General features: G+C 44.9%; 1 long non-coding RNA gene across 1 annotated transcript; it reads left to right on the plus strand.

The window, feature by feature from the left end:
* Positions 1-4,778: 4,778 nt before the first annotated feature.
* On the plus strand, positions 4,779-8,167 carry LOC309526262. Its single transcript, XR_014216695.1, has 3 exons — positions 4,779-4,882; positions 5,315-5,393; positions 6,939-8,167. It is a non-coding gene; the product is annotated as an uncharacterized lncRNA (long non-coding RNA).
* The last annotated feature ends 17,791 nt before the right edge of the window (positions 8,168-25,958 follow it).

Here is a 25,958-nt window from a genome sequence, read left to right on the forward strand (position 1 = left end):
TTGCAGGGGGGTGCAGCATCCGGAGGTGCCACTATAGTTTGGTTGCTGGATGGAGTCTGTAGTATGTCTGTGGAGAGGGTCTGGGTTTGGGTCTGGTGTGGTTGATTGGTGACGGTGTTCTGTGTGCCTCTGGTTCTGGTGTCGGTTTTTGTGGGGAGGGCTAATTTCCAGATGTCTGGCAGGCGGGACGTGTCGTCACGCTTGTTCATGTTGTGAGGGTGTTTCTCTATCTCGATGGCTTCCATGATTATTCTCTTGTGGTGATGTTCCATGTTAAAGAGCAATTTGGAATCTGCAAAATTAATTTCGTGTCCTGTTTCTTTCATGTGTTGGAAAAGAGAGGAAGTTTTTTCTTCTTTTTTGACGGCATTCTTGTGTTCTGCGATACGTGCATTTATTCGTCTGTTTGTTTGTCCAATGTACGTGGCTGGGCAGACTTTGCAGGGTATTTCATAGACCCCTTGGTTTTCCAGCTGGATTTTGTCTTTTGGGTTTCTGAGGATATTGGCTATTTTTTGGTTGGTGCAGAAGGCTGTTTTGATATTGTGTTTATGGAGGATTTTGCTGATTTTGTCTGTAGTGCCCTTGATATAAGGAAGGAGGGCCATGCCATTGTTTTCTTCTGTGTCTTGGTTTTTGGGGGGTGTTTCTTTTTGGATTAGCTTCGTAACCCTGTTTTTCTGGTATCCATTGGCGATTAACACATTTGAGAGATTCTGTAACTCAGTTGTCAAGTGGTCTTTGTCAGCCAGGCGTTTGGTTCTGGAGATGAGAGTCTTGGCTACGGAGTTTATTTGTGCAGGGTGGTGGTGTGATTGTGCATGTAAGTAGCGGTAGGTGTGTGTTTTTTTCCGGTAGATAGTGTGTCCTAGGGAGCCATCAGGTTTTTTGTAGATTAGGACGTCAAGAAAGGGGAGTTGGTTGTTGTCTTCTATTTCCATAGTGAATTGTATTTTGGGGTGTAGGCTGTTGAGATGTGTGAGGAAGCTATCTAGTTTTTCTTTCCCGTGTGGCCAAATTACAAAGGTGTCGTCAACATATCTGAGCCAAAGTTTGGGTTTGTGTTCTGACTTGTCTAAAGCATTGGTTTCAAAGTGTTCCATGTACAGATTTGCGATGACCGGTGAGAGGGGTGATCCCATGGGTGCTCCTTCTATCTGTTTGTATCTTTGTCCATTGTGGATGAAGTACGTGTTGGTTAGGCAGTGGTTGGTCAGGTCCAGGATGTATTTGGGGGGGTTGTATTTGTTTTGAATGGCTGTCAAGGCTTCATTAATGGGCACTTGAGTGAAGAGAGATACAACATCGAAGCTCACAAGTAGGTCATCGGGATGTAGGTATTGTTTCTTTATTGTTTCTATGAACTGGAAGGAGTTAGTAACGTGTGAAGCGATGGATTCTGCATAGGGCTGGAGTTGCTTAGCCACCCTCCACAACAACCCATGAAACAAACAGTACATAACATATCTAACAGGATCCTCACCCCAACTGAAACCAAAGTACTCTCCAAAGGTTTCAACTTTGCAGTCGCCCCGAGACGCATCCCCACGGAAAACATCATATGCGGAGTCGAAGCTAGCCTGACCAAAATCGACCCAGATGAAGCCAATAAAATCAGACTTGAAGTCACCAACATCCTCTGCTCCAGCAAACCACCCAGAAGCAATTTACACAAAGAAGAACAGAAAGCACTCACCAACCTGAGGAAAGACAACAACATAATCATTCTCCCAGCAGACAAAGGCAACGCCACTGTTGTGATGAACACATCGGACTACCAAGCAAAACTATCAAATCTACTCCAAGACCCTACCTACCAACCTATAAAAACAGATCCCACCACCTATCTGGAAAAAACCACCAAATCCAAAATAAAAGCCTCTCCTATCAGTGAAGAAATCCAGCTAAGAATCATCCCCAGAGAAAAATCATCCAGATGCCCCAAACTCTACGGTCTCCCCAAGATACACAAAGAAGGAACACCACTCAGACCAATAGTCAGCTCCATAGGCTCACCTCTACAAAATCTCGCTAAATTTCTCGCTAAGCAACTCCAGCCCTATGCAGAATCCATCGCTTCACACGTTACTAACTCCTTCCAGTTCATAGAAACAATAAAGAAACAATACCTACATCCCGATGACCTACTTGTGAGCTTCGATGTTGTATCTCTCTTCACTCAAGTGCCCATTAATGAAGCCTTGACAGCCATTCAAAACAAATACAACCCCCCCAAATACATCCTGGACCTGACCAACCACTGCCTAACCAACACGTACTTCATCCACAATGGACAAAGATACAAACAGATAGAAGGAGCACCCATGGGATCACCCCTCTCACCGGTCATCGCAAATCTGTACATGGAACACTTTGAAACCAATGCTTTAGACAAGTCAGAACACAAACCCAAACTTTGGCTCAGATATGTTGACGACACCTTTGTAATTTGGCCACACGGGAAAGAAAAACTAGATAGCTTCCTCACACATCTCAACAGCCTACACCCCAAAATACAATTCACTATGGAAATAGAAGACAACAACCAACTCCCCTTTCTTGACGTCCTAATCTACAAAAAACCTGATGGCTCCCTAGGACACACTATCTACCGGAAAAAAACACACACCTACCGCTACTTACATGCACAATCACACCACCACCCTGCACAAATAAACTCCGTAGCCAAGACTCTCATCTCCAGAACCAAACGCCTGGCTGACAAAGACCACTTGACAACTGAGTTACAGAATCTCTCAAATGTGTTAATCGCCAATGGATACCAGAAAAACAGGGTTACGAAGCTAATCCAAAAAGAAACACCCCCCAAAAACCAAGACACAGAAGAAAACAATGGCATGGCCCTCCTTCCTTATATCAAGGGCACTACAGACAAAATCAGCAAAATCCTCCATAAACACAATATCAAAACAGCCTTCTGCACCAACCAAAAAATAGCCAATATCCTCAGAAACCCAAAAGACAAAATCCAGCTGGAAAACCAAGGGGTCTATGAAATACCCTGCAAAGTCTGCCCAGCCACGTACATTGGACAAACAAACAGACGAATAAATGCACGTATCGCAGAACACAAGAATGCCGTCAAAAAAGAAGAAAAAACTTCCTCTCTTTTCCAACACATGAAAGAAACAGGACACGAAATTAATTTTGCAGATTCCAAATTGCTCTTTAACATGGAACATCACCACAAGAGAATAATCATGGAAGCCATCGAGATAGAGAAACACCCTCACAACATGAACAAGCGTGACGACACGTCCCGCCTGCCAGACATCTGGAAATTAGCCCTCCCCACAAAAACCGACACCAGAACCAGAGGCACACAGAACACCGTCACCAATCAACCACACCAGACCCAAACCCAGACCCTCTCCACAGACATACTACAGACTCCATCCAGCAACCAAACTATAGTGGCACCTCCGGATGCTGCACCCCCCTGCAATCCCTACACAGATCTGGCTGGCACAAGGCACAAAACCATAGCTCGCCCCTATACACGAAGCCAAGCCAGAGCACAACTAAATGCAACACAGCCATCTTCTCAGAAAAACTCTTCACAAGCTCAAGAGGTCAAGACACGAGAGCTTTAGCAACTAATCTACACTTAATGACCCACCCAGTGATATTCAGAATATCACTCATGAAATCACCCAAGATATCCCTCAAGTAATTAATGACCCACCCAGTGATATTCAGAATATCACTCATGAAATCACCCAAGATATCCCTCAAGTAATTAAGGAACAAAAGAAGAAAAGGCACACTAATCTAGGAACTTCCTCTCTACCCAGAACGTTGGAGGCTATACACCACACCCCTCAACAGTATTTATAGGAACTCAAACACCAGACTCTGCTCTGTTCCAGTAACAAGAAGCCGAAAGCACCAGCCTGAAGATGACGAGTGAGACCTCGTCGAAACGTCGCACAGACACCCCGACTCTTACACGGGAAGACACCCGAAGACACCAAAACCTGCATTCCTATACCCGTGAAAATCTACGAAAGCATATATATATATATATATATATATATGTGTGTGTGTGTGTGTGTGTATATATATTTGCCAGAGGTCAGATCCAGCACCTCTTGGGTGGGTGCCATTGTCATTCTAAGAGAACAAGGGACAAGTTCAGCTCTGGCACCTCTTTTTCTAGAAAAATAGCACTGATTTCAGTGCCTCTGCAGAAGACTTCTCTTTCACTTCCAAAGAGGTCAGGCCTTAGTAAACCGCTTTCTTTTATTGTACAAAAATTATTCTAACCATTGCTGTGCGAGCTTTCATAGGTAAGGGCCTACTACATCAGATTCATCATGATTGTCCTTCACAATCCACTTCAACGCTTCTCATCAAGTGAGTGTTTGCCAAGAAAATATCTCCTTATATGAAGGATTCATCTGACAATCACAATGTGCACTCTGCTAAAAATCACCAAGCACAATAATGATATCATTGTTGGTCCATTAAGAATGCAAGTGCTATATTATCCTTTTAGGGATGTTCCCATCACCACCACCATCATCATCGAATCCACAACAACAGCAATTCCAGTTCTTCATGCCTGGCTATAGTATACTGGGAAGTTGGGAACATAATTATATTAGCCAGGCATGTAGAACCGGAATTGCTGTTATTGTGGACATTTAAATACAGAGGGCACAGACCACAGGCAGCCATTTTAGAAGGGCTGTAGCTGATTCTATTTCCCAGACATCGCTAGGCAGCAGGTGGCTCTCCTATAACAATAACTCTCAAACAGGAAGACACTTCTGCTTATACTTTCCTACCTCAGGAAAGCTAGGAGCTTGGTGCCTCTGGATCTTGTTGGACTACAATTCTTATCAGCCCTAGCCAGCAGGTCAGGGATGATGGGAGCTGTAGTCCAGCAACATAGTCCATAAACCAGCTTCCAGCTGTGACCAGCCACATACTCCAGGAAGCTCAGAAGGACATGAAGGCAATGGCTCTTCCCCACTGTTTGACCTATGCCTTAGGACTACCTCCTCCACCCACCCATCCCACTCGCTTCCCATCCTTTCTGTGGGGTCTTTTCTAACAGGCAAACAGCTTTGGGAAACAACTTGGGCATCCTCGACTCATCATGAGGCTTTAGATTTTCACCTGGCTCTCAGAAGAAAATTTTCCTGGGTATGGGACAGAGCCAGATAAAAATGGTTGCGGTGAAGCTTTGAGAAATGGTCTCCACTTCCTTTGTAGCCCAGCAGTGTTGTTTCTGTAGCTGATGCTCAGTTGGCACAGCTTCTTGACTCGGGTTTCTTATATTCAGCAGGCTGCTGGGAAATATGGAAATATTCTGCATGTTCCTCAGTTATTTCAAAATTGGATTTGAGTGCTGGAAATGGAAGAAGGTGATAAGCTACATTACAAGAATTGGATTTAGTTAAGTGTGTGATTGTGTCTTTAAGGGGACAATGTGCTAGTTAATTAGTTAGCTAGTTAGTTGGTTCACATAATTTATATACCGTACTTCTCCGTATTTCAAAGAAATCTCTGAGCCATTTTCTATTATCATCATCAAATAAAACAAAGTCTGTATGATTACAAACAGCTTTTCAAAAGATTTTCCAGGATCAGTTTTCATAATATATACATTAATCATAATGGCATAGTGAATCTGAATCATAGAATCATAGAGTTGGAATAGACCACAAGGGCCATCGAGTCCAACCCCCTGCCAAGCAGGAAACACCATCAGAGTGTAATCTGCTCTGTATTTAGGAAAGTGCTTTGTCCGTTCATTCTCTACATCGCCACCAAATGGCACAAGGCTTCCCAAGGGGGGGATAGTGGTCTTCATACACATTGGGATGCCATGCGCCATTTTGAATCAAGATGGCGGCAGCAATATAGGGAAACCAAAGGAAGCTGGTAGGGCTGCTCTGCTGGATCCTTTGAAATCAGCTGACAAGAAAGGAGTGTTTCACACTGACTTATTCAGCCCACTCCAATGAGATATGGTGCTGCGCCTGTTGGCTTTTTAAGGGGTTAGATTCCACCGGTGGCAGGGCACTTGAGAAGCACTGTGCAGGGGGCTTGGCTGATCAGTGGTGCCTGCAAAAGCCCTTTTCACTCAAGCTCTGCCTTCACCTGCTCCTCACCTGATGTCAGGCAAAGAGGAGGTGGGCGTGGCTTGGCCAAATCCACTTTGTGGGCAAAATGGGGAGGCCTGGTTGGTCGCCAACCCTGAGGAGCAGCTTGGGGGAAGCACAGAGGGCTGAAGTTGGGCCAAGGGAAGCAGGAGCCAGAAAACCCCCCATTGCATGAGCAGACTTCTGATGGATCTTCTGTGGATCTGGTCCAGACTGGACTGCCCAAATTCAATTTCCCCCTCTCTTGGCACACAACTTCCCAGGCAGAACACTGCTTTCAGCCCCGCTCTAGCTAGTAGGTGGGACCTGTACTCCTAACCAGTCTTGATGACCACATAGTTTTCATGTTTTGTGGCCTGGCCAAGCCGAAGCTGAAATGTAGGCTTCTGCTGTGTTATTAAGCTCCTTTTCAGCTGAAATCATTTGTTCAAAAAGAGAGAAATTTATTAGGGTGTATGTGCGTGTGTGTGTGAAATCAAAATAATTTCTCCCATTAGAGTTCATTCTGTGCCTAAAAATAACTAAGCAACAGCTTTTGGAAGTGACTGCACAGAGCATCTCTCTCAAAGAGGGGAAGCTCCTAGCAGGGGTACTATACAATTAAACATTCACACACACACACACACACACACACACAACTAGCATTTATACAGAGACAAAGAAGGTGGGCATAGGCCCTGCCTACACATCCCTTTCATTACAACAGAAATTATAACAGAAATGTCATAGCATCCTTTTTTTTTAATTAAAGTTCTTTAGAAACAAAAGCATATGTGTGTTTCAAACATGCTTTTATCTTTACAGCTTTCATCTTGTTTGCCCCCACAACCATCCTGCAAGGTAGGCCAAGACAGCGCTGTTCTACTATATTGACGAGAGACTGAGAGAACAAGATTTGTTCTAGTTTCCCCATTGAGTTCAAGGCTGGGCTGGGATTTGAACCTGAGATCAAAGTCAACATTCAAGGACTGCAGATGTAACCAACCTTTTCTCCACATCTGCAAATATGCACTAGTACCCTCTTTTAACTTTAGATTGGAACAGCTCATCTGAGACCCCCCAGACTCAGAACAAAGCCATTTTCAAGGCTACTGAGCCTACCTGCCTACTTTGATGTCCAGTCCTTGCCACTGGAGCACCAAAGCTGCAAGAAGCCTTGCCAGTATGATCCTCTAAAATATCTAAGCAAGTGGAGCCTGTGCATATCTGTGCAGGAAAAACCAAGGTAGACCAGTCAAAGTTGGCAGGGTTGTGGCGGGCTAAATTCCCCCATGACCAACAGTGAAGAAAGCCAAAGGAAGTTCACCCAGCCCAGAATACCCTGGACAGGAAGATCAAAGTCAAAAGCAAGAAGAATTGCTACAGGCAATCCTACTGTAGCAAGCTGATCACCTGAAAAGAATGAAATGTGCAAAATTCAAACGGACTCCGTCATGACATTCTTGGTGCTGAAAGTCGAATGCCCCAAGCTCAAGGATGTATCAGATGATAAGCTACATGTTGAGTTTAAAAAGCATCGTCTGTTCCAATGTACCCAATATCAAGGAGTGCAACGTATTTGTGACCATGCGTGATTCTCCATCACTGATGCTGAAAAAGAACACAGCAAGAGTCATTCTCCTACAGAGCCACCACCTGCCACTGGGTTATAAATGAACCGTGATGAATCATGTAAAGAAAAGTCTCATCCCAACCATGTGATCCAGGCCACTATGGACTGCCACTCCCTGCTCCCCGAGTTTCCATGGCCTCACAGATACTTTAACTACCCATCCTTCCTGTATTCTTTGTTGTTGTTGTTTAGTCGTTTAGTCGTGTCTGACTCTTCGTGACCCCATGGACCAGAGCACGCCAGGCACTCCTGTCTTCCACTGCCTCCCACAGTTTGGTCAAACTCATGCTGGTAGCTTCGTAGCTACCTGTATTCTTTAGCAAGAGCTATATACTTGTCATGCCATTTAAATGTAATTCAAGTGTAGTGAATTTCCTCTTTTCTTGCCCTCCCAAGAGATTGAAATGTCATGCTGGTTCTGCTTACTAATACTTTTGCAGACCCCTTCTGTGGCTGTCCTATCCCGCCCGCCCCCCCATGCAGTAATGTGGCATAGCCTGGCCTTGGGAAACAGGGAGCCTTGCAAACGTCAATTTCAGGGGAGGATCACTGGCATTTTTATGGAAGAGCCGGGATAGGGACCCTCCAGAAATTATTGGCTTCCAACTCCCATCAAGAGTGACCCACGTGGAGCGGCACTGCCACAGAACCAGCCTCCTGGCAGAGCAGTGGTGAGGTTGGCACAGCATGGGGACACTACCAGGATCACCAGATTGGCTCCACTACCCTGCTCTGCCCTCCATACCATCCCAGGAAGCAATGCCACAACTGGGTGGCCCAGTTCATGCTGCCAACCCACTGCCCTGGCTGCTCCTGACCCCCCATTGTTCCTGACCTTGGTTACAGAGACCAACCACATGCGAAGGCCCACAGATTCTTTACTCCTTAGTGGCCACGTTGGTCAGAAAGCTGGACAAGAACTTTATTGTCTCTCTTTTAAAAGTACAGAGTAGCAATGGAGAGTTTTTGGTTCCACCCAGGTACAATTAAGTCCCATGCCCAATGAAAACTAATAAATGAATAGAAAGAAAATCTAACCATGTGATGCTGACATGAAAACCCCACGCATACACTATGTAAAAGAATGTAAAACTGTCCAGTAGCACCTTAGAGACCAACTAAGTTTGTTCTGGATATAAGCTTTTGTGTGCATGCACACTTCTTCAGATACACTGAAACAGAAGTCACCAGACCCTTATATATAGTGGGAGGGTGGGGTGGGGTATTTCTCAGAAGGGTAGTAGGAGATGGGTGATTGGCTCAATGGGTATGGCAAACCTGTGGACGACTGTTAACGACTGCAATTAGTCCTACAGGAAAAAACAAGGGATAGTATGCAGATGACCAAAAATGGCTTTAGCATATGTGATGAGACAAGAATCCAATATCTCTATTCAGATCATATATCTCCATAGTTTTCAATTTAGTAATAAGCTGTAATTCAGCAACTTCCCTTTCAAGTCTATTTCTTGAAATATTTCTTGAAATATGTAAAGGGATGAAAGTATACTACTCTCCCCTGCTTTCTCTCCCCTCCCTTCTTCCCCAACCTTATACTGCCTATAACATTAGTGTCTCACAGCAAATATAACTGATCTGTAGAACTGATCTCTATGAACCGAAAGAAGAGAAAATTTTTAATAAAAATGTTTTTTAAAACAATTATGTCCAGTGCTGCCTAACGACTAAGCTGCAAAGACGCTATCCACACAGATATTTTTGAAAAATGGCTCAGCTGCACTGGGCAAGTACATCACAAATGCCATTTTGCTAGATCAACACAACTATTGGGTGAGTCTCTTTGATGAGAACAGAGGCAAGGCTGCAGAATGCCAGTCAACTATCAGTTGAATGCAACATTAGAAGTAAGACCTTTTCTTCGTATTTCTGAGGCAGTCAGTGACATGAGTAAGAAGGTTGGTTCAGAAAAGGAACAATTACACAGTGTGTGGTACGCAACACCCCCATCCAACTAGCGCAAGGGATGTTGCACTATCAGAATGGAGATTTCCCCCTGTCTCCTCTGCAGCCCCCTGTGCCCCCTTCAAAATCAGCTGTGGAGGGTTGGGGGAGCATCTGGAGAAAATCTTGGGCGTGTGCACAGAGAGGAGAGAAAACAGAAGTGCTGCTGTGCCAGAAAAACGGTGTTGGTGCTACTCTGGATACAACCCAGAGTGAATAAAATAGTTCTTGTGGGCGATATCCAGTTAGTCATGCTCAGAATTTAACTTAGTTGGATATAATCCTATGACTTGTAAAACACATTTATGTTTATGAACTGTGAGGATAAGTACATGGCTTATGGTAGATTTCAAATTAATTATTAACTATATTAGTTATCTAATTATACACTATTATTAACTATATACAGTAGCATAATTTGCGAAGCCTTTTAAGTCATTCACAATTTATGGAACTACTGAAATTAACTTGAGTGTTGAGTTTCATGGGATTTATTATTCAAGTCAATTTGAATTAATTTATGTGCACAGACTTCACTTTATGAAAAAAATAATCATTGAGTAATCAGCAATTTTAGATGACATCCTGAATGAAATTCAGCATATGATCCATGGTAGAATTTCTAAAAATTGCACTTCATACGCAGTTCAAGTTATAATTTATATAATAGATAATTTCAGTGAATTTAGGAGCACAACAAGTGTACTAATTAATACTTTTTGTATCAACTGGAATGACTGTATGATTGGATTTAGGCACGTGTTTGATGAGAAAGTCTAGTTGTTTGGGGCTAACCTAATATATTGCACCCGATGAGTAGTGAGCAAGAAAGTCTAGTGTTTTAGAATGAAAGCAAGAACTTCCAGGAAACAAAGCAACGAAAACATAGCAAAAAGATTACCGGTACTCCTGAATAAATCTATTTGTAAAAACAGTAAGTGATTTTCAAGAATGAAATGTCCATGCATTTAGGCAAGGATGGGGGGAGGGGGGAGAAAATTACAGAAGATTATACAATGCGAACATGATTTAGATTTAATAAAACTGTTAATCAAACATGTTGACGTTCACAACTTGTGTGCAGGAAAAAACAGAGATTGTGATCAATATGAAAGAATGGACAACATTATCTGAATCTGATTTTCAGAGGACTACCTGAAAAAAATAGTAAAAGAAAAATTAAAGAAGGATTGTATCATTAATTTTGCGAAAGAATGTAATCCAGTTTCATTAGTAATGCCTTTAGGTATTGAAAAAAGACCTTTGAGAATGTCTCGATGGCTTTTTTTGAGACTTTCAGTAGCTTTTGATTTTGGCCAAAGGTTTTAATTTTCAACTAGTATTTATTTGGCCAGATGTATAGACCGCTTTAAAACAAATCTGTAAGTGGTTTATATAAAATAATATTAAAATATTAATAAGAAAATATAGCTTTTAATATATGGCTTCGATGGTTAGAATTCTGCTGCTGCCACCACAAGCAGAATAATCCTACTGAGGGACAGCGAAACTCATTTCCTAAGCCCTTCCAGGGTAAGATAAGGGGGAAGCTGTTTCCTAACTTCTTTGAACATTTTTGACCCCTTCTCCAGGGCTGTCACAGTTGAAGGCTTCTTTAGTGTTGGGAGGTGAGGACAAAGGAGTACAGTGGTACCCCGGGTTAAGTACTTAATTCGTTCCAGAGGTCTGTTCTTAATCTGAAACTGTTCTTAACCTGAAGCACCACTTTAGCTAATGGGGCCTCCTGCTGCTGCCGTGCCGTCGGAGCCCAATTTCTGTTCTTATCCTGAAGCAAAGTTCTTAAAGTGAAGCACTATTTCTGGGTTAGCGGAGTGTGTAACCTGAAGCGTATGTTACCTGAAGCATATGTAACCCAAGGTACCACTGTATAGGATCCTGTGAATCCTCAGCCCCCACTCCCTGCCACGTAATATTGGCTCCCAGTACATTTCCAAGCACAATTCAAAGTGTTGGTGCTGACCTTTAAAACCCTAAATGGCCTTGGTCCTGTATACCTGAAGGAGCGTCTCCACCCCCATCGTCCAGCCCGGACACTGAGGTCCAGCATTCTGGCGGTTCCCTCCCTGCAAGATGTGAATCAGGAAGAAGCCTTCTCGGTAGTGGCACCTGCCCTGTGGAACACCCTCCCATCAGATGTCAAGGAAATAAACAATTATCTGACTGTTAGAAGACATCTGAAGGCAACCCTGTTTAGGGAAGTTTTTAATGTCTGATGTTTTACCATGTTTTTAATATTCTGTTGGGAGCCACTCAGAGTGACTGGGGAAACCTAGCCAGATGGGAGGGGTATAAATTTTTTATCATCATCATCATCATCATCCTGTTTTCCTCCTCACCTCTGGTGGAACACTGTTGGTGGGACATTCACAACCAGAAGGTTTTCCATGGGTGTTCTAAGGGACTTCCAGCATCCTAAGTACTGCCTAAACCAAGCAGGCTTCCCTCCATCCTGGCAGAGTGGTACACATGCCACACTGAATGGTCCCTCAGCCACCCTTTGGGTGATTTTAGGTTTGCGCCCTAAACCTCCTGCTGCAAATGTTTAACAAATTAGGTTAGAAAAGTCAATTTAAGAGCTTCACAGCAGTTACTATAATATTTTTTATGAACAAAAAAAGAGAGATTACATTTTGCTAAAATAAAATAAAAGGTTGATAAAAGGAAAGGAAAGCTTGGGGGTACGTGGACCTGAATTACACCATCATGCACATAGTTTACCGTGATATTCAGAAAGGTTGTATGAACCACGGAAAGCTGAAGGTAGAGTGGAGCAAACACATTGCTCTGTCAATTTGCAAGTTGTGTAACAGACTAATAATAGATAATGATAAAATGCTGTTAACAGACTCATACAATTCCTAATTTGTTAAGAAACTAGGACATATTCAATTAGATAATTAGTTCAGCTAGGCTTCCCGTAGCCACCATTCTATATTGTTGCACGCCACCCCGATCTCTGAGAGCTGCGAGATTCCAGGGGTTCCAGGCACTTACCCAGGGTTCGTGTTTCCTTTGGGGAATGAGGCACAGTGGAAACTGTGGTGTCTTTATGCTATACAGTTTATTTACAACCTGAGCCTACAAAGGAGGGGTTCACAGCATTAATACCCCTGTGGCTACAGGAGAAACAAGCGTCTTGTTTCTCCCGGAGACACAGCCTTGGAGTCCAACAAACATCCAACTTTGCTCTGTCTCTCTGTCTTCCCCCAGCTTGCTGCTTTACTCTCTAGCTCACATCACTGCAACTCAGGTCTAAACTCTGACTTCACCCTTCTAACAACAAGCTGCTGGGGGCACCCATTTGCCATCTCACACAGAGCCCCTTTCCTTTGTTTCCCTTAATGGCCCATCACCCAGGCAATCACCTCAGCACAGGAAGCTATCTCGGCTTATGTTTTAACACTTGCTGGATCCAAGGGTTAGAAGGAGCTCACATACAGCCTACCATACTATATTTATTTTATCAGAAATGGAAATTTGGGCCTCTTTTAATCTGCAGAGGAAATATAATTCGTTCAGCCAAATTCAGTTACAGAGATAGGATGATATCAAGCATCACATAAATAATCAATCACTTCCATGGTTTCAATATTTACAACATAGGGAATGTATTAAGAAATTAAATGAGGAGGCTAACATGTAAGACATCTAACTACATTTGAAAGTGCTGCAGCATCTGAAGATAATGATAAAAAGAATTGTATTTCCCAAAAGTAAGAAGTCCTTTTAGACTACTGCTGCGAAGTGGGTAAACTACCGTATATAAGCAATTAGGGACAGGGTTTTGGAACGTCTATACAGATTGGTATATGGGATTATATTTGTAAATATGGAAATAACTTCTTGTTATGTGCCAACATGAGAGGAGATGGTTTTAAATCTGGCACAACATACAATATATTATCTAAACAACAACCCCACAACCCTCTATATGATAATAGGCATTAATTTGTTGAAAATCTAAAAAAGAAAGAGGAAAACTGTTTCCATTAATGGTGGACATGTTTGGTGGTTAGGAAATGTTTGAATTAGACAAATAAAGACATAAGGCTACCATCAGATCACCAATTTTTACCAGAGAAACCCGTTCATTTCTGTAAACATATTTTTATACTATAAAGTAAGTTGCAGGTAGGATATGCAATGCAAGGCACTGGAGAATCTGACCTCTCGGGTACAATTAGAAAAATAAGTTACATTGATATGCCCTCACGTCAAAATGTACAAATTATATTTGGGTGAAGGAAGGGAGGCAGCTCAGGAATTACTTTGCTCAAAACTGGAATAATTTAATTGCTTACTGGCAACAGAACAAGTAGGGCTCTAAAACAGCAGCCACACATTTCTTTTGTTGCAGTAAGTTAGACAGACAATAAGTGTATTGTAAAGTACTCTTCAGCTCATATTCTGTCATTTATAGTTGTATGTTTCCCTGCCTTGATGAGATTAACTTCTATAAACGCTTAAAAATAAAAACAAACATGAATCTGAGTGTGAAAAAATACTATGCCCATATGGCGTTCCATGCTCCCAGTGTCACATTTAACGAGACTGCATCACCTGCATATACCATTCCTGCGTGCCAGAAATCTGTGGCAGTAGTGGGCACCCTGCGGACATGCTAACATAAACAAACTGACTGACGGCCCGGGTTAAATATGGAGCCAGGCTTGTGGAAACACAGCATAGGTAAGTTTTTCGTGCAGACCCAAAATCTCTTCTCCCTGCCCCCCCCCCCCTTTTAAAAAATTGAGCCTGATGCGCTTGTGTGAAATGCCAGCAAATCCTTCAGCTCTTGCATGAGAGGATCTGGCTAAGCCAGATGGGCGCATCCCAGATCCAGCACTCTCTCCGACCAATTTGCATTTATCTTTCTCTCTCCCAATTAGCACATGTAGGTTTTAATTAGTTCAGAGACAGCATGTGCCATTAATTAGGCACCCGCATTAATAAGCCCTTCTACCTCCTTAGGAGGAGTTTTGGCACCACAGAGATAGTGGGGCTGATGCTCCCCTGAATGTTGCTATGGCGAGGAGGGAAGGTACGGATTCTCTGAGCTGACCACAGTCACATGATACAGCTCAAAGTCACTGAGGTCACATGGGCAGGTTTGGTGCTAAGGAAGATCCAGAACTATAGTCAGAGAAGGCTTAGCACAGAGATGAGAATAGAGCCCTTGTGTGTGAGAGAGAGGCTGTTACTCTTCCTAAGTTAGCTGTCTGTCTCACACATTGTGAGTGAAACTTGCCCAAGGATGCTTTTTCCTCCAGCCACTCTACGGCTCTCTTACCAGCCTGAGGATAAAAATTCCTCATGATTTAAGAACACAGACTCAAAAGTGCAAATTCAAAGCTTTTCTTACTTACACAGAGCAAAGTACAACAAAACATAGCACACTTGAAAAGTAAGTCCTAATTTGTTTGTAACTTCCGTCTAGCACTAAACAAGAAAACAAATAATTCTGTGTTGTTGTTGGGAGACAATGGAGGAGTGCACCTTTGGGGGGTGGAGTCAAATCATTGGAGAGTTACAGCATCTGCTGTGGCTATAGAGACCGATATGGGAGAGACATGTTTTGTTGCAGCTGGGACAGATGAAGGTGTTGGTTGCGCTGCTGCAGATTCACCAGGCCGTTTCTTCTCTCTGTGTTCCTCCCGGTGGTCATTCCTCCTCTGGTCATTGCTGTGGATACATGACCTAACTGTCTGCCTCCAGGCACTGTGGTCATTTGCAAGGGATTCCCACACAGCGGGGTTGATGCTGCCAGCCTTCAAGTCTCATCTGCAGACATCTTTGTAACACAGACAAAATAAAAAATTCCTTCCAGTAGCACCTTAAAGACCAACTAAGTTAGTTCTTGGTATGAGCTTTCGTGTGCATGCACACTTCTTCAGATACACTGAAACAGAAGTTGCCAGACCCTTCTATATAGTGAGAAGGTGGGGAGGGGTATTACTCAGAAGGGTGGTGGGAATGGGAGAATTACCCTTCTGAGTAATACCCCTCCCCACCTTCTCACTATATAGAAGGGTCTGGCAACTTCTGTTTCAGTGTATCTGAAGAAGTGTGCATGCACACGAAAGCTCATACCAAGAACTAACTTAGTTGGTCTTTAAGGTGCTACTGGAAGGAATTTTTTATTTTGACTATGGCAGACCAACACGGCTACCTATCTGTATTTGTAACACAGAGTCTGCCAACAGGCCTGATGCCTGAAGTCAGCTCCCCTTAGAGCACATCTTTGGGGGTCCTGCCATCTTCCATTCAGTGGAAATGACCAAGCTGGCACAGGTGTCACTGACACAGGAGAGCAGACTTGCTGGGAATGTGGGCTTGGGGCAGCACAACTTTGCGTGAGACTCTGTCCTGCAATGTGATGCCCCCAATCTTCATGCAGCACATGTGGAAGGCACCCAGGCATCGCTCCTTGCGGGTGCAAGCTGCCCACCTCTCACTACCACAAAGCAGCATGCTCATCACGCAAGCCTGGCAGACCTTCATCTCGGTATCGGTTGTTGGCACCGCATTTATCTCTGCAGAGCTTCCTTGGTGTGCCTTGTTAAGGCTGCATCTTCTGCAAACAACACACTTCTGCCTTGGCATGGAGATGTGCTAGGTTGAACAGACCCCTGTTGCTCCTTGAATGAAAGTACACATTGTCTTCAGTCAAGCTGAAGGCATATGAGAGAACCAGGAAGAAGAATGTGCCTAGGAGAGTAGGGGCGAGAACACAGCACTGTTTTGCACCACTCTTTATGGGCAAGACATTTGAAGATAAGGCGTCATACTGGGAGGTGCTGTGCATGTTCTCTTGGAAGGACATAATCATCTTGGGAAGCTTAGGTGGGCATCCTATCTAGCTGAGCAGGGTAAAGAGGCTTTTTCACTTGACAAGCAAAAAGGCCTTCATCTGGTATATGAAGGCAATATAGTATCTCTGCGCTCAGTGTTTCCTCTGCAGCTGAGGCAATGAGAAAAATCATGTCAATTGTTGACCTCTGAGTTCTAAAGCTGCACTGTTACACAGGATAGATGCTGTCAGCGAGTCACTGTAATCTGTTGATTACAAAGGCTTGCCCCACAGTATTCAATAGGGAGATTGCATGGAAATTCTTACAGTCATTGCAGTCACCTTTGTTCTTGTAGAGGGCTGCAATGCTGGAGTTACGCATGTCTTGTGGCACAGATCCTTGTTCCCAACACTGCAAGAGAAGGCCGTAGAGTTGTGTCGTGAGGGATTCTATCCTGTCCTGGGGCTTTACCACATGCCTGAGAGTTGATGTTCACCAGCTCGTCAAGAGAGGGAGGGACATCCAGCTCTTCCAAGACAGGCAGAGTCTGAACACTGCCAAACAATCTCAACTGAACTGCCCCAGGGATAGCAACAAAGCAAGCAGGAAACTACATCAAAGAGGCAAGCTGCAACACAGCTATGTCCTCCTTTGGCAAAAGAGAGTAACAGATCCCTGTCTGGTTTGAGACTGGCATAAAGGACATAGAGCCTTTTATCGCTGCAAAGCACAAGGCTCTTGCGAACTACAAGCATGCACCTTGCAAAAAGACTCTTGCTACACTGAGAAAGGCAAGGAGCGATGTTCAGCAGATGGCCAATGACTACTAACGAAAGCTGTGTCAGAACATTCAGCTCACTGTTGACACCCGCAACACTCACAAAATGTATGAAGGCATGAAGAAAGCCTTTGGATCAACAGTCAGGAAAACTGTACCACTGAAAACTTTGTCTACAAAGCTGCTGTGTTAGAATCTCTTTTTCTCCAGACTGGCTTCTGTATTGAGTACCATTCTATTAGAGCCTTACTGATATACCCCTCTGTTACATGCATGGTTTTTTCCAAACAGTTTAATTTTCCTTTTTTATGAATAGTGGTATACAAATATTTTTCTATATAAAGAATAAATGAACATTGTTATCTTCCAATAACTCATGTAATAAAATCTTCTTTTGAAACAGTAAAAAAATAAGAAGTTTGCTCTCTTCAGAATATGGCAACATCCTGGATCAGTCTGCATGTCACATAGAATTATAGTGTTGGAAGGAACCCCAAGGGCCATCTAGTTCAACCCTCTGCAGCTTCTGGTTAACAGAAGTTTAGCTGATAACCTGTGCCACTGGGGAGGATTAAACCCTATGGTTTAACGGGCTGGCAAATGCTGCTTAAAAGTTTCAAAGGTGCTGCTGCTGCCACTGTACCATGGGTGACATAAGCCAGAGTTTGGCTTGTGCTGTCTGCCCTCCCCACCCCAGGTTCATGGCTTGTTTCTCTCCAAGCCAGCCATGTTCTTTGCTTGCTGCTTGGGGTCTGTTTTGGGGTCAACGTCGTGAGATACTTGCCAGCAACAAAAAACCCATGGGGGCCCCAGGACTGACTCCCAGAAATCGCTGACCCTGTTTCTCTTCTTTGGCACTGCTGCAAGCAAATGGACGTTGGTGACAGTGGCAAGGAGGTAAATGCTCAAGGCATTTGTCCCAAAGTCCCACAAAACCTGGAGCGGATGTGTGCTACCTCGTCCCATATCCAAATCTCTGTTCCATTGTATTTTACATGTTAGGTATACACCGAAGATGTGATAAGGGAATACCAAAGAATTAAACGTGCAACTATGAAAAAATATGTTACTGTATGTGTAAATTGACTGGAGGTGGTGGTTTAGAAGGCAATTAATAAATCAGCTGTAATAATAATAATAATGCTTTCAGATACAGCTATACTCAACAACCATCATCTAATGTGTGAGTTGGCTCATAGCGGTTCCTTGTGGCTGGTGGTTTGCTGGAGAACATTTGAAATGTGGCCCATAGCTTCAGTGCAAGGAAGGAACATTCCAATGGAAATGAAGTTATTTCTATAAAAGAACTGCAGGGACATGAGGCCAACTATTCAAGATTAATTCTCTTGTGAGCCCCATGACTGCACCCGTCTCTCATCCAGCACGGAGCTGGCATATTCAAGGAGGTAGAGTAGGGTGGAGCTCACCCTCCCCTCTCCAGCATATTTACTGCTTCCCAGAGTCTCACCAAGCCCTGGCTCTTGCTTTTGCTCTGCTTTTTTATAGCTGACAGCAAGCCCTCTGTGGTGATTGATACTCGCTTGTTGTATAATGGACATCAAAAGACTGCAGGGAGTCCCTAGGAAAAATGAATCCGTCAAACACAATAGGCCACATGGGACATCCCCTGGAATGTGCCCTGATGTCTCTGGGTTTGTACTGGTTTCCGTGAGGTCAAATAAACTGAAGTCCAGCATTTGAATGTGTTGCTCTGTGTCTGTGTTTGGGACTGGAGAGAAAAATGTTGCAAGTGCTGTGCAACCACTGCGCAGGAATGCATTCTGGCAGCTGATCCGATGCTCCTCTAAGGTGCAGAACAGCAAGCTAAATTATGAAAAGAGGGCCCTACCCATAGAAGCCCCATACTGACCCCCCTCACCCAGCTTCAGAGTGGGGAAAGGAGGAGAGTTTTAGCTTTCCCCATCTACCACCACTTCCCCCTGGCCTTATTAGTTTCATTTTTTAAAAAAGAAACCTAAAGGCATCTAGGGACGCGGGTGGCGCTGTGGGTTAAACCACAGAGCCTAGGACTTGCCGATCAGAAGGTCGGCGGTTCAAATCCCCACGATGGAGTGAGCTCCCGTTGCTCGGTCCCTGCTCCTGCCAACCTAGCAGTTCAAAAGCACGTCACAGTGCAAGTATATCTACCACTCCGGCGGGAAGGTAAATGGCGTTTCCGTGCACTGCTCTGGTTTGCCAGAAGCGGCTTAGTCATGCTGGCCACATGAACCGGAAGCTGTCTGCGGACAAACGCCAGCTCCCTCAGCCTATAGAGCGAGATGAGCGCTGCAACCCAGAGTCGGTCATGACTGGACCTAATGGTCAGGGGTCCCTTTACCTTTACCTTAAAGGCATCTAGCATCTCTGGGCATCGTCCAGCCAAAACCCTAATCCACAATGAGAAGAAGGGCTGTGGCTCTGTGGTAGAGCATCTGCTTCGAGTGCAGAAGGTCCCAGGTTCCATCCTTGGCATCTCCAGGTAGGAGATGCCTGTCTGAAATCCTGGAGAGCTGCTGCCAGTCAGTGTAGACAACATTGAGCTAGATTGACCAATGGTCTGACTTGGTATAATGGTGGTGGTTCCATTATTCAACTGGACAAGGCACTTGGATTATCTCGACATCCGGAGCAGGGGGCTTTAAAAATCTAGTATTTGGGCACAAGAGTTTTCTCATTTATCACAACCCTGTTCCACTTCTAACAATTTTTGCCAGCAAGACTAGACACACTTCAGATGGCCGAAGGTTTGGAGGACTTGTGCCCAGAGTTACACAGGGTCAGTTCTCAGCTCTCTGAAAACACTCTGACCCAACTCCTTGTCTGCACTCTTCCATGAAATAGCACATTCTCTTGTTTTATGGAAGAGGGAATGCCTTTTTTGAACTATTTTAAAATATATTATAGTATGGATTTGAGCTATGAGCAACAGAAGTAATTAGTGGTTATGATTTGATAGAAAATGGAGCAGAAGGGGTTAAAAAACTCCATGGAAAAGGGGATGGGAAGTAAAAAATAAAAGACAAAACTATGTTATGACTGCATATGTTAAAAATGTTGAAACTTAATATAATTTTTAAAAAAGAAAGAAATCGCACATGTTCAAGGAATCTTCCCTTCCTCCTCACTCCCCTCCGCCCCCTGCATCCCTTGAAAAAGTCAGAAAAGCCCCATGATAGGAGATGAGATTCATAGGCCAACTCTGCCTTGCCTCCCTCCTCTGCTTCAGCTTAACGTTCAATGAAGGAAGGGCTCTGTTGCCCCCACTGAAACATAGGAAGCTGCCCCATACCGAGTCTGGTCCACGTAGCTCTCAACTGACAGCAGCTCTCCAGGGATTCAGGCAGGCTTATCTCCTGGCCCTACCTTGAGATGCTGGGAACTGAACCCAGGATCTTCTGCATATGAAGCAGCAGCTCTACCACTGGACTACAGTTGTTCCATGCCTCATCCACCCACCAGACCCTGGGAGATGCAGAAAAGGACCCTGGGAGGCTTTCTCTCTTGACATCAGCAGCACTAGATGCTGTTGCCACCAACAGCCGCACACATTGCCCTGAACAGGTGCCGTGGGTTGGGCTGAGTGTTAGCGATATAAGCAGTGTCTTGGCCACAGTCCCATACTCCCTGGCATGGTTGCAATCTGGCAGAGAGGCTTATCTGACAGCACAGAAGCTGATACAACCAGGGAAATGCCACTTACCAGGGACCAGGTGGGCACTAAGGTGTGGCTGCTCCTGGCTGAGCTGGGCAGGTGTGTCCTGTTTTCCTAACTTCACTGGTTGCTGGAGAGAAGACTGTTGGGGAGCCCACACAGATGGGACACTAAAAATGAAAGCAGCTCACAGTCAATTGATAATGTAAGGCTTCCCTATGCTCCACCCTCTTTCGGGCCATCTGCCAACAAGCAGCTGTCCAAGGGAGAGGAGAACCGCCGTCCTCGGTTTCCCTTCCTAGAGAGCAAGAGATCCACGTTTGTCGCAGGGGTTAGGACAAGAGGCATCTCCACCGCAAACGAGATGGGAAGCCACAGTTTTCAAACCCCACACTTAATCAAATAACTGGGATCATCCAATCTTTATGCATTAAGAAATGGTAGAGCCCTTCCAGACTGATGTTTTATTGTGGGCATATCCTGCAACATGTTTTTGCCACAACAGCAGTGCATCAACGGCAGGTTCATTTTGCTTTATTAGTTGCTCTGTGATGCTTCCCCAACGCTACCATATTATTGCTGTCCGGAGGGGCTATAGTGCAACAAAAGCTGGACAACACCCCCCTCCTAATATTGGGGTATGAAAAGTGACTGGATTTCAGCAGGTATAGGATATGCACTGATTAGAAATGAAGCAGTATGACCACCCCAAACTTTTGCAAATATTATTGAAGATGGCATCGCATAGGACTGCCCCGATAAGATCACGATTAAGCAAGGGAAAGGGCATTGGCATCTTAAGGTTCCACAAGACTGTTGTTTTTCCTTACACAGATTTGAAAATCTATCCAAACATTTCCCACATCTAGCCACCTGTCCACAAAAGCTTGTGCCATTAAAAATGTAAGTCTTTAGACTCACTTGGTAGAGCATGAGCTTCTTAATCTCAGGGTTGTGAATTCGATTTCCATATTGGACAAGAGACCTGCATTGCAGGGAGTTGGACTAGATGACCCTTGTGGTCCCTTCCAACTCTACAGTTCTAGGAATCTATATGGTACCGCAAGATTCTTTGTTGCTTTTGGAATCATTGGACATCCCAGGTTTTGTTTTTCCTGGTGCTCCTCACTTTCCCCCTGTCCTGTGCATTTCCCCCTCAAGGCTACTTGTAAAGAATTTAGCAGAGTTTTACTGAACCTTCTTCTCACTCTGCAGATAATTAAATGCACTTGCACTCAGCCCCAGACGACATCTCTCTCCGCTGCACGTACTGTGGTAGATGGGAGGCATGTGTGCCTTTGCAAAACAGAGCACAGCTCAGCCACTCCACATTCATCCCCCTGGAAATCACACTCTAGTAAAACAACTACTATTTATCTTTTATACAGCGCCCTCAATGTGCTTTACGGAACAAAGTAAGAGGGGCTCCCCTGTTGAAAAGCGCTTACAAGCGAAAACGGGGCAAAGAGGCAGGAGGGAGAAGGGGAAGTGGATCTATATAGCAGTGCACTCACAGGTGCACACGCATGGAGCAGTAGGCATAAATTGGAGTAGGAAAAACGAAGATGTTCAGAGAAGGGCTTTGCTAAAGAAGTGGGCTTTGAGAGTACAACACAGAGATGACAAAGTACCTTATAATGACTGTCCTTACAAGACGCTCAGGTTTGTACGTCAGTGAATCTCCAAAAGGTTTGCTGCTTTCTGGATGCAGTGGAACATAGGAAATCATCTAATACTGAGTTGGACCAATGTCCCCTGTAGCTCACCATTGTCCACTTTGCCTGCCAGCTGCCGCCTAGGGTTTCAGGCAGCAGAGAAACTCGATTCACTTTGCATTTTAAAGGCACATCTATCCAAGCCACCCTTTCCAAAAATGACTTGCAACCGAAAGACTGGGGGGGGGGGGAGGAGAGAAAGGGAGAGAACCAAAATGGATGCCAGGGATTGAACTTGAGGCCTTCTGCATGCAAACCTTTGCTCTGCCACTGAGCCATGGCCCTTTCTCCTTGTGCCATAACGCTAAGATAGTAATATTAAGAGGGTTTCCCTCAACAGACTTAATGGATTCTAATGGGCAACAGGGGAGGAATTTTGTGGTGACAGTGGTGACTGGGAATCAGAGTTGGAAGGGACCGCAAGAGTCATCTAGTTCAACCCCCTGCAATGCAGAATTATTTTGCCCAACACGAGATTCGAACACATGACCCTGAGATTAAGAGTCATGCTCTACCAACAGAGCTATCCCAGTAACTCTATGAAGAGTACACAGTTTAATGCATACCCCCCCTTAAAAAAGAGGAATTCTGGGAAGTGTAACTTGTTAACCATGCTGGGAATTGTAGCTCTGCGAGGGCTAAACTAGAATTCCCAGTTTTTGTGTGTGTGGGGAGTGCAGTTTAAATGGATGGTGTGTGTGCAGCCTCCATGGGAACAGATATTTTTCTCTCCCTCTTGGACGGAAAGGCTGTGGGAGGATGCAGCTTGGTCCACGGTTGACCTGTAGCAAGTAAGGTAAAGACAGGGAGATAACTGATAACTGCCTGATGCTCATCTGTTGCTGCCCAAGAAATCTGCAGCCATTTCCTACTGGGCGCTGTTCCTGTCAGCAGAAACATTTGATAAGAGCCTCTCGACTGAGACTGAAGTCAATGCATTTCAGATTAGCATGTGCTTCTCCGCTCTCGTCTTCTGGGGATCAGCAGCTACCAGTTCTCAAGATCGGTTTCTCTCATTACCACCCTGCTACTGCAGAGAGCATCCAGGCAAGGGAAGATGGCTATGCTAAGCAGTTATTCCTGCCGATGGGGAGACAGCGCCTAGTAGGAAATGCCTATGGCTTCCTGTGCAGCAACAGATGGGAATCAGGCAGCTCCCAGATTCCTATTTCGACCAGGTTCAGATCATAGGAGGACCTAGGTACATCCTTTGCTGAGAAAGGGGATTTTTCACACATGAGCAGGCTGAGGAGAGGTCAGCCTCATCGCTGCTCCCTCATACGGATGCCTTCCCTTATTGCGAGCTCCCTTTCTGCGAAGGACAACCCTGCCAGAGGGCTGAGGGCTGGGGGAGGACAGCCTGTCTGTGCAAATGTGCTGTGTGCTGGAGAATGGGGAAAGGGAGATAGTTTAATGAATAATAAAACATATTTGAGGCCTCTGTGACAGCTGGGCAGAGGTTCAACAGCAGAGACCGCCACAAGCTGTCTTTGGGCAGCAGCCTCTCGGTGACCAACAAGGGTGAGCACAGGACCTGACAGCAGCTTTTCTGGAAAACGCACTTGCTTTCAGCCTCTGTTTCGAACAGAGCTGGTGAGTGAAAGGTTGAGGCTCTGCCATCTCCCTCCCTGTCCTGCCAGCCCCAGGAAAGACACTTTCTTCTACCCTGTCATCTCCTTGCAGATTCAGCAGCCAAGGGTGGGCAGACCTGAGGCCTACATAGTCTTTGGTCTTGCATGCAGGTGGGTAAGGAGTTGGGGGTGGAAGCTGGGGGGAAAGGGGGTGGTAGAAAAAGAGGGGAGTCCTGCTTACTTTTGGCTCTGGTTCCAGATACTTTGGGCCCTTGCCCCTGTAAGAAATGGAAAATGTCACTTTTTTATAAAAGGCCAAAGGCCTCAGACAAGTTGCACCATCTGAGCAGATTGCAACAGCTAAGGAACCCAAACGCCAAAACCTGGAAGTAAATGCTTCGGTTTCCTAACGTTTTTTGGAACCTGAACATCTGGTGCGGTTTCCACTTGAGTGCAACCAATCAGAAGCCTTGGTTGTCAAACAGTTCGGAAGTCAAACAGTCTTCCAGAACAGATTATGTTCAACAACCAAGGTTTGACTGTACAGTGGTACCTCGGGTTAAGAACTTAATTCATTCCGGAGGTCCGTTCTTAACCTGAAACTGTTCTTAACCTGAGGTACCACTTTAGCTAATGGGGCCTCCTGCTGCTGCCATGCCGCCGCCACGCGATTTCTGTTCTCATCCTGAAGCAAAGTTCTTAACCCGAGGTACTATTTCTGGGTTAGCGGAGTCTGTAACCTGAAGCGTCTGTAACCTGAGGTACCACTGTATATGCTTGTGTTTTACTGAACTTGGGTGTGCCTGCTTTTGGGACACCCCGCTTCTTGTAAGAAACGTGTAATCAATAAAACTCTTTGCTGCTTCACCAATTTTGCTCAGACTTTATTTCAAGGGTCTCGGGACCCAGAGTCTCGGGACTGGCGTTTTTATATCTCACACCCCACAGCCCTGCCCACCATTGGATCTAGCCCTGCCCTCCTCCCACCTGCAGGAGAGTGGCCCTCCGCTACTTCCAGTTGTCTTGAACCCCTGGCCTACCTGGCAGCAAGTCAGTGTGCCAAGTCCAAAGTTCAAAGTCCAAGGGTCGATCCATACAAGTGAAGTCCAAAATCCAAAGTCCAAAGGTCAGGAAACTATTCAGGGTCAATCCAAGCAGCCACGTCCGAAGTCCAGCAGTCAGGATACAGTCCAGAGTCAAACCCAAACCATGGAGGTCCAGGAGCCTCCAAGTCAAGGTCCCTCAACATGGGCAGTTGAGCAGACACAGCCCCTCAGCTCTGCTTCCCCTTTGTCCTTTGCATGCTTATTGCAGGATCTGGCTTGATGAGGCATGTGACCCTCACCTGTCCTGAGCCTGCTCCAGCTGAGGAATCACACCTCTCCTCCCAGAGCTAGCGAGCTGCACCTGGCTAGCTAGGGAGCTGGGCTGTGGGTCCTTGCCTGCCTCAGCCACCCCTCCCCTGCTCCCTGTGCTTCAGAGCCCTCCATATTCAGGGAGACAGTTTGCTCTTTTGTAGCTAGACACCCTTTGTCAGGATCCTCTTCTTCCTCTTGCCAGTTCATAACACCAGGCTGGACAGCGTTGGCAGTCCAACATGAGACTGACAGCAAGTGTTGAGAAAAGTGACCAAACAACTGAAAATGTGAATTTGAACTTTGGGGATTTCAAAACATCAATTTCATTCTGGAAGTTAACATTTAAAGTTTAACAAACATAACC

This window comes from Podarcis vaucheri, assembly GCF_965113315.1.
Source record: "Podarcis vaucheri genome assembly, chromosome: 2".
In the NCBI taxonomy this organism is placed as follows: Eukaryota; Metazoa; Chordata; class Lepidosauria; order Squamata; family Lacertidae; genus Podarcis; species Podarcis vaucheri.